The sequence below is a fragment of the Podarcis raffonei genome, chromosome 1, assembly GCF_027172205.1.
Source record: "Podarcis raffonei isolate rPodRaf1 chromosome 1, rPodRaf1.pri, whole genome shotgun sequence".
In the NCBI taxonomy this organism is placed as follows: Eukaryota; Metazoa; Chordata; class Lepidosauria; order Squamata; family Lacertidae; genus Podarcis; species Podarcis raffonei.
Genome location: NC_070602.1, coordinates 34374982 through 34391248, shown reverse-complemented (window position 1 = coordinate 34391248; position 16267 = coordinate 34374982). Strand labels below are relative to the sequence as shown.

At 40.8% G+C, this 16267-nt stretch overlaps 1 long non-coding RNA gene across 1 annotated transcript; it reads right to left on the bottom strand.

The window, feature by feature from the left end:
• Positions 1-498: 498 nt before the first annotated feature.
• LOC128402458 (uncharacterized) lies at positions 499-15270 on the bottom strand. The gene is made up of 3 exons (XR_008327700.1): positions 15189-15270; positions 5820-5925; positions 499-706 (listed from the first exon to the last, which is right to left on the bottom strand). It is a non-coding gene; the product is annotated as an uncharacterized LOC128402458 (long non-coding RNA).
• Positions 15271-16267: the final 997 nt, after the last annotated feature.

Sequence of the window (16267 nt, the reverse complement as noted above, 5' to 3'; positions counted from 1 at the left end):
GCGAGCTGTGCATGAGCAGAAAAGAACTGCCATGAGCCTTGGACTCGTGCACGATTCCCTCCCCTCTTTCTGTCAGGATGTCGCAACTTCCCGCATCCCTGATTCGCTGTGTCACCTGTGGGGCTCTGCTGTGCCAATTCCCATACCTCAGTCTGAAGAAGGGGTCCTATTGTGGGTGAAGTGGCCTTAGAGAGTGCCTGTGCCACCACTGCCTTACCGAAATGGCTTGAAAAATCTGTTTAAAGCTGGCTTAAAGTTTATTTTTAAACATAATTTTTAGCTGCCATGCCAAAGCCATCTCTGTCCTGCCCCCCTCAACCACAATGCCATGCTCTGAGGGCCCATCCTCAAATTGCAGCAGAGACCACTGATACCACTGCAGCAGTGGGGGATCTGCCCACATTGGGCCCAGGATAGAATTGCACAAATCAATGTTGATCAAAGCAGAGACACATAAAAATTAAAATAGCAAGGCCCTCCTGAAGAAAAACAAAATCATAGGGTAAAACACCTTTTACTTGTCAGGCAGGTTAAGGTGAATTTTCCACTATTTCAAAAGGTCACACCTGTTAAATTTATGACTCAGAAGTCAGGGAGAGGTTTTCCTTTCTTCTGACTTCCTCTCCTTTTCTCTTTCCCTTCAAGTTATCAATTAAAGATACAGCATTAAAAATAATAATCTCAGTTCGCAAAAACATGTAAGCACCTGCAGAGAGAGAGAGATGTTTTGGCTTTATTTAGTGTTTGGTTTAATTATTTTAAAATTGTTCTTCAGGCATTAACTTAAGCAGTGTAGCACTAAAACATTTTAAAAGCAATGAAAAACAATACTAGTTTCTAATAATATAAATGGTGGTAACTGTTGAAAGAACTAACAAGTAACTAGTACAAATACTTGTTATTATTGATTATTTATTCAGCATTCTTGGTGCTAAGTGGCTCGTGCGTAAGTCCAATGGGCAAGGTCTGCCCAAAGTTAAGCACTTTAAATTTCACACTCCAGAGGAGTAGGTGTGATAATCTGTTGGAGCAAAACCAACAAAGACTCATGTGGCGCCATGAAGACTGACACAAGCTTCTATGGGTCAGTTGCTTTTGAGCGCCTAATAAAATGGACTCTGCCCCATGGAAGTTTATGCCACAACAAAATTGTTAGTCTTTACAGCCGCCCAAGTTTTGTTGTTTAAGTTTCATGAATTTCAGAGAGCAAGAACAGCACACACGTAAACCTTTCATACTAAAATAAATGATGTGTTACGAGTGTTGTTTTTGTTGGATCTCTATGCAGAGTTCTGGGGACAACACTAAAGGCATGCATATGGTGGGAAAGCATAGATTGCTTACAGAATCTGGGGGAGCAGTAATGAGTTGTCTGTGAGTGTAAAATTAGAGTGTGGTGAGCCTCAAACCTTGAATCTCAAGGTCAGAATTGCCCCACACATTCTTGGGGCATTCTCACAGAGGTGACCTCACAGAACTGTGGAAAATGCCAAATTGAATGTTACTGAAGCAAAAGCCTTCCACTGTGCAAGAGTTTAAAAACAAAGTTGTAATTACACAGAAGAAAAATGAGTCCCAAAGTCCATTGTTAGCAGGGAGGAGTGAGCAGAGGTAGCAGTTTAGCAAATGCTAAATGGGACATGCAAAAATAGTTCTGTCATGTAAACAGGGATAATGACACGGTTACTGACAATTCCCACAGAGCAACAGACAATTTCTGAAAGGCACATTAGTACTGAGTTGACAATCTGTGTGGAGAGAAGATTTCACCTTGATACTAATCTGAAGTGTATGAAAATTAGAATCTCAGCAGAAATTCCTGATACGCTGTGTAACTTGTTCAGTTATTTTTTTAAGAAAACATGGCAGGGCAAGAACAATGGAAGCAAGAGCAGGAGAGGGCTGTTGAGTATATGCCCTGCTTTTGGGTTTCCCAGAGACATCTGGTTAGCCACTATGGAGAACAGGATGCTGCACTGGATAGGCCTTTGGTTTGATCCAGCAGGGCTCTTGTTAAGTTCATTCGTTCATGCAAGGAGAATGCTCCAGAGACTTAGAGCAAGCAAGACACAGTATATTGTGATACTTAGAGGTAGGGCAGGGAAAGTCAATGTGGTTTCCTCCAGATGTTGTTGGATTCTACTTCCATCAGTCCTAGCTAGCATGGCCAATGGTCAAGGAGCTAGAGTCTAACAATATTTGGAGGGCATCACATTGACAACCCCTGAATTCAGGACAGATAAAGTGCTTTTTCACACGGTGTGTAGTTAAATTATAGCATTCACTCTCACAAGAGGCAGTAATGACCACCAACTTGTATGCCTTTAAAAGAGAATTGGACAAATTCATTGAGGATAAGGCTAGCAATGGCTATGTTATACCTCGACTGTCGGCAGGAGTATGTTCTGAATACCAGTTGGTGGAAGCTACAGGAGGGCAGAGTGCTGTTGTACTCAAGTCCTGCTTGCAGGATTAGGATGGGAACTTGTAGCCATTATTCTAAAATGCTACAGCTCCACAGAACTTTACAGAAAACTTCACTGTGGAATATTACCTTTATCTTGTGAACCACCCTTATCTTGTGAACTGCCCTGAGATCTTTGGATGAAGGGCGATACAGTGGTACCTCAGGTTAAGTACTTAATTCGTTCCGGAGGTCCGTTCTTAACCTGAAACTGTTCTTAACCTGAGACACCACTTTAGCTAAGACACCACTGCCGCCGTGCAATTTCTGTTCTCATCCTGAAGCAAAGTTCTTAACCCGAGGTACTATTTCTGGGTTAGTGGAGTCTGTAACCTGAAGCGTATGTAACCTGAAGCATATGTAACCTGAAGTGTATGTAACCTGAAGCGTATGTAACCCGGGGTACCACTGTATATAAATTTAATAAATAAAATAAATATTACCTGGCACATATGTACATACGCCTCTTAGTTCCAGGTGAGGGTTGCATATGATGAATTTGTGAATCCACAGACTCCACCAGACAACCCGTTTATTAAATCTTCATCCCGATTTGCTTGCACAAAGCTAACCTGGAGGTTAGACATGTCTGGTCCTTTACTGGGTATTTGTTCTGATTGGCTTGCACAGTGGTTATGCATCGTCATGTTGATCACACTTGTTCATCTCATACTTTTCCATTCATTTCCCCATCACCTTTCAGCTACAAAGATTCCTTAAAAATAATACAGTAATAATGTGGATTTGTTGTTTTAGGGCAACAAAGCTCTTTAGTCCCCTTTAATTGTGCATTTCCAATATTTGCTCAAATTCTTCCCTGCCTCAAAATTTGACAGTGTGGAGAGAACCCCTGGTAGTAAATTATGGTTGGCGGCTTTCTGCAACCACAGCAAACATTTGGTTGGTTTGCACACAACTGTTTCCTTGGCATGCCTGTAAAACCATGCAAAACGTATTTCTTTGTGAATGTTATTTAACTCATGATTCCATGTTCATTTCATCTTGACAGGTGGGAAGGAAATGCTGTAAATGGCTCTTATTTGTCTCCTGTGCTCTATCTAATTAAAAGTGTCTTTAATTGTTTTAATTAATTCTCCTCCCTTCCCCCTCACAGAAGATTAGGAGCATGTAAGAGAAATTGAAAACAATTCCCCACAGGCCAGAATATGTTTGGTAACAGAAGTTCAATAAGTAAAGGAAAAAGAAAAAGAAGAAGAAGATGTCCTGTAATTAGTTGATGATATCTGCGTTAGGTAGTCCCAACCCTTTTCACTCCCAGAATACAAAAAGCAGCATTGAGATCTCTGATAACTCAGGTTTAATTAAAAGGCAAATAAAGGTGCGTTTTTACAGTGTTATCTACATGAGAAAGTACTAGGCAGAGAACTTTAAAATCCTATATGGGGGAGGTGTAGTTCTTAAAATAAATGACATTATTCAGTCCTTAGATAAAATGGCTGCATAATCATACATATATATTTAAAGCAGCCTTTAATTCACCACATATTCCTAATAAAAGCAGATTTCTGTGCTGGTCACCTTCCTATATTTCAGTTTTCCATATATATTTTAATAGGACTTTCCTGGTCATTTATATGCTTTAAAAAAATCTATCTGTTACAGTATCTACAAAACACTTGGTTTTTAAACAGTCATAACTTATTTTCTGAATAACCTCCTACAACTGGTTAGAGATAAAGTAATCTACACTTTATCATCCCTTGCTATAAATTTCGACTTAGGTAAGGTACAGAAGACCATTTTTGTCAGCCAACATCCACACAGGACCTTCTGATATCCCCAGCCACCTCTTGTTTGCTTCCCAGTCGCTCTCATAGCAAGTGGGTTATGACTCAGCACGTCTCACCACAACTGTAAACTGGGTAGGATTTCCTCCATCTGTTGATCTGCTTATGCACGTATTCACCTTCTGACTCAGGGTGCTTATCAGTCAAATGAAACTCCCTCTGGGACTCTCTCTGATCACGTCTGCTTTCCCTTTGAAACACATTCAGCATATCTATCAAGTTTCTAATGGCCATTTCTCTGTAAAACTTCAGATTTTGAAGGCTACCCTATAATAATTATTTATTAGACTTGTTAGCTGCTTATTACCCGAAAGTCTTCAAGTCACTTGCAACACATTTTTTAAAAAAACACATTACAGTGGTACCTTGGTTCTCAAACTTAATCCGTTCTGGAAGTCTGTTCCAAAGCATTCCAAAACCAAAGCATGCTTTCCCATACAAAGAAATGCAAAATGGATTAATCCCTTCCAGACTTTTAAAAACAATCCCTAAAACAGCAATTTAACATGAATTTTACTATCTAACGAGACCATTGATCCATAAAATGAAAGCAATAAACAATGTACTGCAGTCACACAATCAATCAGTAGCTGAACTGGGTTCCACACAGTCACAAAAGCAAAACAAAAAAGAGCCACAAAAAACAAAAATGCAAAATAAATAGTAAAAACAGACGGACCTCAGCATAATACTCAAAACACTGTCAGTCTTCAAAACGATATGCCTTCCAACTAACCACTGATGACCAAGTATTAAATTGGGACACCAACTCTTTGGCTCCAAGTAGAATGTTGCTTCATCTACATTATTGCAATATTACTTTTTTTAGTTCTTTATGCAATGGTGTGGTGGAGGAAGAACCCAGGAGAGCATAGCTCTAGGCTTTTACAGAGTGCAAGTGATGTCGTTGTCCTCCTGAACACCAGAGAAACTGACCTTTCAGTGAATGAAGTGATAATGAGGCTTCCAGGTTTGTGACATAGACAAAGTCAGAAAATGAGAAAAAGAACCAAACTGAGGCTCAGGACTTCTTTCCTTTGATGGGGCTCCTGCGCCTACTTCCCGCTAGCAGCTTAAATGATAATATTTATTTGTTAGATTGCTTGCATTTCTCATTAAAAGCAAATGGTTGCATTTCAGCTGGCTGAAGATCTTTTGGTAAAGCTCAGTGTGCCTTACGTGTTGAACCTACACAGTCAAAACTAAGCACCATTAAGTTCAATTGAGATATGCCTAGGAAACTATGCATAGGATTGCAGTCATTATTTAACAATGTATGGCAGTTCTTGCGGGTGGATCAACACAGCTGTCAGCCATTTTGGATTCTCTTTGGGGCTGGAGCTATGGGGACTATCATGATGAGCTCCTGCATTTCAAAGTTTATCACTCCTCTAGTGTCTGTGGGAGCATGTGTTTAAATTACCCAGAAGCAGAGGAAAGGGAAAATTAATAAGGCAGATGGGTGATACGCTTGGTGAAGAGCAGTATAGAAATATTTTAAATCAATACATCTAAATACATAAATAAGCAGCTATGTACACGCTGACCTTGAAAAGGGATTAAAGTCACCAACATGTCTTTTCTTCATCCCAGTTATAATCAATCAATGGGTGGTATCAGCAGCTTTCTTGATAATCAGGTGGAGATAGACATCTGCAATAAGCACATGATGGAAGACCACATAGAATCAAGTCGTCTGAAGGAGACGACGCTGCAAAATAAGACCAAAATAAGGTGGTTTTCTGAAAGTGTGGTATGAATGCCATTGCACGTTGGACGTTCAGGCAACCTCACTTCGGTGTCAGTCCTGCCACACGGTGATGAGGACAACCTGGTTTTGTGAATTCATTCAGATTCCCATCTATGTAACTGTTCAATAACTGAAAATAGTTACAGATGCCACTCTATGGATGACATTGCAGAAGTTCTCTGATAGCCTCTTAAAAGCAGCTACTGAAATTCAGCCGCAATCACACTTCCAATACTATTCTAAAGTGCACTGGGAGCCACTCTGAGAAGAAAATAAATCTTGTTTTGCTGGCTACTGCCAAAGGGCTCTTTAGCTTTGCAAGGAACGCTTTATCTTCCTCTTAGAAAGCAAAAGTAGTTCCATTTTGGAATCCTTACTCTAAAAAGGTACATTAAGACTTCTAAACATCACTGCAAGAGATATCTTCTAGACATCCAAAATAAAAGCTAGATTTATCTCATGCATGGGACGCGGGTGGCACTGTGGGTTAAACCACAGAGCCTAGGACTTGCCAATCAGAAGGTCGGCGGTTCGAATCCCCGCGACGGGGTGAGCTCCTGTTGCTCGGTCCCTGCTCCTGCCAACCTAGCAGTTCGAAAGCACGTTAAAGTGCAAGTAGATAAATAGGTACCGCTCCGGCAGGAAGGTAAACAGCGTTTCCATGTGCTGCTCTGGTTCGCCAGAAGTGGCTTAGTCATGCTGGCCACATGACCCGGAAGCTGTACGCCGGCATCCTCGGCCAATAAAGCGAGATGAGCGCCGCAACCCCAGAGTCGGTCACGACTGGACCTAATGGCCAGGGGTCCCTTTACCTTTACCTTATCTCATGCAGGCGTGCATAACTTAAGAAGAATTGAATTTTAGAGTTGGAAGGGTCTTGAGGGTCATCTAGTTCAACCTCCTATGCAGTGTTGTGACCCACCAAACCCACTACAAGCCAAACACCATGTATGAGCCTAACAGAGATTCAATAAACCACCTGCTTCCCCCACCTTCCTGAGACTGTAGAAACAGGAATCCACAGGGGACTGCCACACAATGTATTTGATGTGATGAATCTGAAGTTGTACAGGCCTGGTTTAAAACATAAAAATTAGGTATCTTAGTGAACTGTTTTCTGGAAAGTGAAAAAGACTTTTTGAAACGTCCTTCTGAAAAATGTTTTGAGTGAAGCATTTCACCACTGTGGAATTGCACACATGCCTTCAGAAATTTTCTTTCCCACTGAGATCATCACTGCCCTCTCTTTACAGATTTCCTTCTATAGTTCAGGAGTTGGTGAGTAACCTCATCATGCTTTCTGTGCCAGGGGCTAAATGCCAACCTTAAAAATCACTAAAATGAAGCAAGAGGGAGAGAACAGAATGTTTGCTGAGTCCTTTGTCCTGTTCAGCACGGAACTCCAAATTAACTTCAGGTTTTATCTGTAAACAAGAGCACAAGGCGAGAAGAGATCAAAAGAACTGTCAGGTAGGAAACAGAGTGCAGAGAGACAAGGCAGGTGCAAAGATATATAGTGGGCAAGATAGTGTTGAAAAAGTACTTGAAAATGAGGAAATACAGAAGATATGAAGAGGCTAGAACACAAATATTGGAACGGTCAGAAAAGAGCTGTCTTGTGGGAAAGAGCACTACAACTGCCTAAATGGTTAGAGCTGGGAATGTATAAGCGAATGCTGTTCTGAACAAGAAATACACCATCTCAAGGAGTCACGATCTGTTAGTTATGTCCAAAGGTTGTTAGGACTAGGGAAAAGGACAGTCAACATTCTTCGGATGTTCTTGAATTTCAGTTCTCATTAGCCTCAACCAGCATGGCCAATGGTGAGGGATGATGGGAGCTAGAATGTAACAATATCTGAAGGACACCACATTGACTACCCCTGGACTAGGGGTACAGGATAAATCACCAGACCTCATGCCACTACTTCTTATACTTTAACCTGTTGTTAGATAAGGATACTGTCGTTTAAAAATACAGGCTTCCAAATCCAAGTGAAATAATACTGTTTGTGTTTGCTACCCACCTACTTAGCTTACGCATCAATAGTTAAGGACCAGTTCTAAGGTCCATATTTCAGAAACTTAGCTTTTGGAGTGGTTCCTGTGAGCATATACAAGTGAAAATCTATTAGTTGCCAGTTTGTTTCTAGGCCAAATTCAAGGTGCTCACACTAAGGTTTACTGCCTTCTTTCCTACAGACCCCCTTGGGTGTTAAGAACGATGAAGCAGGCCTCCTTGGTAGTTTGGATGCCCTCAGAAGATGGAGGAGTGGCCTGGGAGAGGGAATTCTCAGTGGCAGGCCATAGATTGTGGAACTCCCTCCCCACAAGGGTGCATATGGCTAAACAGGTTTTTTGTGTGTATGTGTGCTAAAGACGCACCTCTTTACTCCAAGATGTGCATTTTTAGGACCCGCTCAATTTTTGTGATTGTAAGTTGCTTTGAACTGTTTTTAGTGTTGTACTGTATTTTAAATTGCTGTAGCCTTTCCTAGGACCTAACAGTGAAGGGTGGATAATATATTAAAATAATCATAATCCTAATAATAGCAATCTCATTCAGATATGGTAACCATTCATCTTATTTGGAGACAATCCAAGAAATTGAGGTTGCAATGATGATTCGATGTGGCTATCAAACTGTATGCAAGGATGGACAACCAACCTGAACAAAATGTCTTCACAAATCTATATCCATGGAGAACACTCTGGTAATCATCTAGTGCTAAACAATAGTACAGCAGACCAGGTCTAGATGCATGCATCCATATAAGTATAATTTAGGTCCTAAATTTTATGGGAAAGCCGGTGATGGAAAGTGAGTCAGAATGGCACATTCACACACACCCAAGCAAAATGTGAAATGTCTCTTACAGCACAATCCTATACTTGTCTACTCAGAAGTATGTCTATTGCATTTAAGTGAGGTTTACTCCCAGTTAAGTGGGTGTAAGATTAGAGCCCCACAATGGCAACTGGTTCTGTTACTGAAATGACTGTGGGATGTTACCACAGTGCCTGGTTGACTCCTGAGTCCAACTGTTCCACAAACTTCCTGATTCAACTGTCTGCTTCAGATAGTGGGCCATAAGCAGATACAAAGAAGAAGCCATTTTATCCCAACCGTAGCTTACATACAGAGCACAGAGAGACATCACTCTAAGTGTAAATGAGACGTTGCATAGACTTCTTCTTATTTTTTAAGAAAAGGAAGAAAAACTATTATGTGAGGCTACAATTTTTAGCAGATGAGCAAGAGAATGGAGGAGTGCTTAATCTTTCCCCTGCCTACTCAAAACCACCCAGAAAGCTTTGCCTCATATGTGTATTTACAAGAGAAGGAAGCACCTGCTCAGCTCAAAACTCCAGTCTCTCCCTCCCAAGGCTGCTTTCCATTTTTCAAAAAAGCAATTGGGGCATTGTTACATACACACATTTTCATGCAGCACCGAAGGCACTCCAAAAATACCCAGTGCATAAGTCAGAATATGCTATTTCAGATTCCTCTTCATGGACATGAAGTAATTAAGACCATATGTATCAACAGTCGTTCCCAACCCAACTATGTGAATAAAATTGCCAAGGGTTTTTTTATTATTCTTCTTGCACCACATGCAGACAATTCTAGATTTAAAACTTTTTTTCTGGGCAGTTCATACAAGCTCGAACAGTATTTTGATTGGTCTCCACCCTGCAAATGGTAAGCAGTGCATTTATGAGACGTGCAAAATGTCAGGGGAATATAAAGAAGTGTTGTGTTCAGGAAGCATATGATGTGACTAATGAAGGGTAGCAAGGGGTGTGGTTATCATGAGATAATAACTTCCCTTCAGTGCCTTTGTGAGAATTGAGACTGTAAATATCTCCTCTGTGTCTCTCTGGGGCATGTTTATTCACAGAGAACTAAATCTCCTAGGTTTTTTTTTGCATGGCTGTTATTAAAACACTTTTCAGGTGCGCATTTGGCGAAGGCGTCAGAAGCTGGTGGCTTTTTGAGTTGGTGGGGCTGCAGTTTTTAAAAACTTCCTTCCTTCCCCACATCAGGAGTGGGGGAAAGGCACACGGGCTCAGTTCTTGGATTTATGCATTTTCAGGGGAACACACATACCTGAAGGAGCGTCTCCACCCCCATCATTCTGCCCAGACGTTGAGGTCCAGTGCCGAGGGCCTTCTGGCGGTTCCCTCATTGCGAGAAACAAAGCTACAGGGAACCAGGCAGAGGGCCTTCTCGGTAGTGGCGCCCGCCATGTGGAACGCCCTCCCATCAGATGTCAAAGAGATAAACAACTACCTGACATTTAGAAGACATCTGAAGGCAGCCCTGTTCACGGAAGCTGCCCAGAGTGGCTGGGAAAACCCAACCAGATGGGCGGGGTACAAATAATAAATTGTTGCTGTTGTTGTTGCTGCTGCTTCAAACACCCCAAACATCAGCACTTTCAAAACATCAGGGAATGATTGCTTCTTGTCGCATGCAGCATTTGAAAAACCAAGCCACTTCTTTCCCTCAGATGGAACATAAGAAGAGCCCATCTGGATCAGACCAATGGCCCATCTAGTCCAGCATCCTGTTCTCACAGTCGCCAACCAGATGCCATGGAGAAGTCCAAGTCTTGAGTGCAGGCACTTCCAATTCCCAGCATCTGGTATTCTGACAGTGGAGATAAAATATAGCCATCTTGGTTAGTAGCCATTGGCAGCTGCCTCCTCCATGAATGTGTTTAATCCTCTTTTAAAGCCATCCAAGATGGTGGCTATCATGACTACATTTTGCAGGAGCAAATTCCGTAGATTTCACTATCTGTTGTGTGAAGAAGTGCTTCCTTTTTTGGTCCTTAACCATCCAATATTCAGCTTCATTGGGTGGCCTTGAGTTCTTGACAAGCCAAAGCATTATGTTTCAAAGACAGCATAAATGGTTTTAATTTAGGGCTCTTACTTTCTTAGACCACTTCATAGCAGATGTTCACATTTTCTGGAGATTCAAACCATTCTATCATTGCTGTGAAGGAGGTCAAATGTTTAAAATGTTATCAGCAAGACCCTTGGGTTTTGGCTTGGTCTAGACTAGTGTTTCTTAAACCTGGGTCCCCAGCTGTTGTTGGACTACAATTCTCATCATCCCTGTCCACTGATCCTGCTAGCTAGGGGTGATGGGACAACAACAGCTGGGGACCCAAGTTTGAGAAACACTGGTATCTCCTTCCATGGGAAAGGAAATTCTTCATATGCCGACTTGAACCCCCTGCCTCACAAGTTATTTGTAGATGCTTTCTTCATTCCTGGGAGTTGTCTAATTGTGTGGCTCAAAGTTCACAGGGATATCAACTTCAGCAGATTCAGCAATCTCTGAATGTACCTTTCAAATTGCGGAAATTGCTCTCACTAAACTCCATCTATTCCTAACTCGCATATAACCCTGCTCATGCAGAGTACACAACTTCTATGAGTGAAGGGGGTGGCTAAAAGTAACACCTGGTCACCAATGCAAAATTCCAGAAGTTGGGCAATAGGCCTTGTTTATACACAATCAAGCCATGTACAATGTGTGGTGAAGAAACCATTAAGTTATGTGGTACATCTGAATGTGAACCTGTTTTTAGCAACCCTTGATTCTTTAAAAAAAAAGGAAAAAAAGGAGATAGAAGAAACTCAGGAATTGCACATATAGATTTACACCCATACATACTGCATGCTTGATTAATGTATATATGCAGTGGGGTGGAATGGAATAGAGAAAGAATAATAAAGAAAATCTCCAATAACTCTTAGAGTTGATAAAAAGTGGAAAGGATTAGACAGCAGATGAAGGTATAAGAGCTGAATTATGTGGGCTTTTGATTGAAAAATAGGCTGATGAACATGGGAAAGAAAATAATCAGACAGGAATCTCCAAAGGTACAGTAGAGCAGCTGTTGACAACACCATCTGCTCAGAGCATTTATTTATTTGTTACATTTATATCTCACCTTTCTTCCAAGGAGCTCAAGGCATCAGGGGTAGGAACAGCTGCTGGACTGGGAAGAGCAGATGGAAAAATATCTGCACTCTCGGACCTCCCTGCTCCGCTGTTTTAGGATGGGAAAATTGATGACCTTCCCTTATTGAAGGATAGAGTTCTTCTGACATGGCTCCTTAGGGGCAAAGCAGTTACTTTTGCTGCCCTTGTCACTGCTGTTAATGCAGGATCCAGAGGGAGTAATGCTTACTCGGTTCCAATCATGCTTTTTCAACCCTTTTTAATTCATTAAATTACTGTTACCATCTTTTAGAGAAGAGTGTGATACCTATCTTCAATACCATCCACAGCACCTGGCATGCATGATTGATTATGATGATTGATCATTGTGATAGCAACATGAACTTCTCATCAGTCTGAACTGATAGTTGGGAACCACTTTAAGAAGCACTGAAAAAATGAATGAATTTGATTTTGCTCGTATTTTACGCCTCCGATGCTGCAGATGAGATTGGTGTAAATCGCATGCCTGTCTGGGAAGAGTGTGGGAACGGAAGACAGTCTTATCTCTTCTGCTGTATGTACTTATTGTACTGTACTTTTGCTTTTGCTTCTGCCTGTTCTTCTCTCGGAGCTGGAGAGAGAAGATGCCATGATTCCTTTGTCTGTACATAGTGTGTAAATACGTAGATTAGCTCTACGATGTCTCACACTTCTTGCTGTGTTATGCTAGAAGATTAGTGTGCATATATCATTTGATATATGTCGCTGAAGCGCACTGGAGAAGGGAAATGCCTTTTCCAGAGCTGTGCATACCGGAGGACACTCGAAGTTTGGGGGCTGCAGGGGCACCCCAGGGCGTTTTCCAACATGCCTTTTGTTACATTACCTTCTAAGGATGAGAAATCAGAATTCAGTCTCTATAGCAGAAGGGGCTAGAGTTAAAGATCACAGCCTCAATTGGGGCTGTTTGTTAATGGCCATGATCCAGCCAATGGTAAGGCCAGAAAACCATTTTAAGTAGATTTGGAGGGAATGCAGAGCACAAATAGTGCCATTGAGTTGAGCTGCAAAAGCAACAACAACATGTGGCATAAAGTATTGAAGGTTCAAGGGTTCAGTCCTAAATGTGGGATTGAAACACTTCATTCAATGTCCTGTTAAGGGAGCAGTAGTAAGGAAGGGTGTGTTTGTTTTCTTATTTTTATTTTTCATTTTTACTTCCATTGTGAAGTAAATAAGAACGTAAGAACACAAGAAGAGCCTGCTGGACCAGTCAGTATCCTGTACTCACAGTGACCAATGAGATGCCTGCCATGGCCCCAAACCACCCCCAGCATTTTCCTATTGCAACTCTGGTGTAGGTTACAGAAGCAGAAGGTTGGGGCTCTCTCTTCCCACTTGGGGAGGCAACTTGCTGCTTCCTATGATGCTTGGGATGCTCTCCCAGGAACCATAATTTCGCAGGATTAATGAACATATTCTTCAGCCCAAACCACTAATTAGAGAGTGTTCTTTTCTTCTCTCTCAATCCCAGTGAGTACCATATGAAATTGCTAATGGCTGAAATGACGTTCTGGTCATGTTGGCATGTTCTAGAGATGGTCCACACATGCATTTTCATCACTTGACTAGCATCTAGTGGTGGCTTGTATATATGAATGAGCCATTGCTGCTGATCCGGTATTGAAGGCAGGGCTTTCATATCACCGCACCTCAAACCCAGAGCTTTTCAAAGAAATCGGTTCCCATATTAAGGAGAAATAAAGCTACATATATGCATTTATGAGCCAGCCCTTCACCCCTGCTTCCTCAATTCATCACCTCGAAAAAACGAAAGCAAAATACAATTTTAAAAAGGGGTGCTATTTGTTTTAAAATATAGCATGCTACCTTTTCAAAGGAAAAAGACTACATTACAACTATACTGATAGTATGTGTCCATTGTCGTCAATCAAAGCTCGCTTGTGGCTTCTCATTATTTTCAGTTGCATATCCAATTATGCACAAATAAATTTCACTCTCCGATTTCATGCCCTAGATTAATATTAATCACAAATAAATCAGTATTGCCCTTGATTGTCTTTGTCCCCTCTGAGACTAGAAGTAATGATAATGCTACATTGGCTCGCACCCGTTATTTGAAACAAAATTCAATGCCTTTCAAGAAGTTACGTATATATTTTCAAACTTCAGCTTCTTCCAAGTAGCAACACACTTGCCTTTGAAAGCAGGTATTCACAGACCCATGTGGACCTTTCCAGAAACGCCAGGAGTCAGCAGGGCTCTGAATGATAGAAATGGCTGGTGACATTCCAAAGTTTATTAATTCCATGTCAAAGGTATCATATAGCCTTGTATCCTTTGCAAATCAGCTCTTCATACAGAAAAAGGCAACAGCTTATTCACAACCACATCAAAGGCGCTTGCATGATTCACATCTACTAAATAAACACTAATGTCCAATGGCAGTAATACAGCTATTTATATTCACTGCTTGATTTAACCAGTAGAATTCCTTTAATACAATAATAAGCATGAGCGCTTTGCTGTGAAAAATAAAGACTTGTGTGTTAGTAGTATTCAGGGCTGTTTTTAACACCATATCAAATTCTGACATTGGTTGGCTTGAGAATCTTAGATACGCTGATTGTCTTTCTATAATGACAAAATAGAGCACTTAAATTTAGATTAAGTCTTGGGGGGATGGTATGCCCATCCTCTCTGTCTCTGCATATGTATTCATATATATCCCTGCAATGACAATTAATTTATTGCCGTTGAAATTATTTGTTTGAAACACAAATAAGAATAATCCTGTTTGAGCTCTGAATCAAAAATATCGATCACAAATGGTTTTAAATTGCTGTATGCTGTATTTTACTGTCAGGTTGCTTTGAGGGGGCTTTTTTACTGCAAAAAGCGACTGATAAATGAAAGGAAGTGAAATAAACAAATAATGTGACTCCATGCTAGAATTGTGCTATTTGCCAGTTTTGTGTCTGGCCATCTTCTGCCAGATATGTATTGCCCTTTTCCCCAGCCCCATTCATCACACGTTGGAACGTTAGACTGAGTTTCCTTATCTTCTATTCATTATTTTTTCTCAGGCAACAAACATCTTTGTCCTCATGTGAATGCACGAACATTTATAAACATTGTTTCTTTTCATTACACAGGGAGCTTAGAAAGGTTGTAGATTACCGTTAGTAAATTTCCGGCAACATGATCCTTCCCAGATACTGCGAAATTCCACCGGCAGTGTGTGAAGCATGGTCGATTGGAGATTCGGCTTCTTCCCTCAACCTTCACCCGCATCTAGTTTTTAGCTTCCCTCATCATTTACATCCATGTGACCCATTCGTAATGCTTAATCTGATTTGGATAAAGACTTTGCTTGGATGGTACAGTATGCCATAAAATAGCAGAATTCTATTTCCCACTATTGCTGATAAGGCCGAATCAGCTCAGACTTGTGCTTTGACTTATTTGCTGATTTGCTTGATAAACAGCAAAGCTTAAGGCCCTGAAGGAAGATGGATGTACGCAGAGCTAGAATAACAATGAAGAATATTTGGGCATTAAGTACAGGGAATTTCTCTGAAAACTACATACACTGTCATATGATTTGAAAACTTTGATATATGTGGACTTATTTCCCCCTCCAAATTATTGTTAAGAATAAGGGGAGGTGGGAAGAAAACTACTACTGCTGTATATGATATTGATGATATTTTGGGACTTAACACATATCTCCCCAAATACCAATAATGATAACTTTCATGGTTATTGGTGGAAGGCAAGGAGGGGGAGAAAAGGTGTGTAAATTTGAGAGATTGATTTATCTATTTGATAATGCCTGAGAGATGCTCCCTATAATTCCCCTGTCCTTCTCTAAACAGTGTCTGTTGATTCTGACCTACTTTACTGAAGATGGATTTGTATACCATTCACCATCCTTTCTAACACTTTTAATTCGCATGAATTCTACAAACTGTTGTCTTGATTCATAGCAATTGTACCTTGTGCAGGAATGTCTCATAGGTACAATTGCTTTTATGATATAGATTGCCGGAGACCTCTTGCCATTAGTAAGAAACCTTTTTCTAAAAAATGGAAATAGAACCAAGCCAAAGAAGGGAGAGGTATAAGGAATTCAGCATTTATTTCAGAACTACAAGTATTTCTTCCTCAGTAGTATCTTTGGGAGAAAACAGTCACGGGAGGTTTATGTTAGAGATGACTCAAGTCTTAGTTTTATAATAATGCTCATTTTGAGGAAT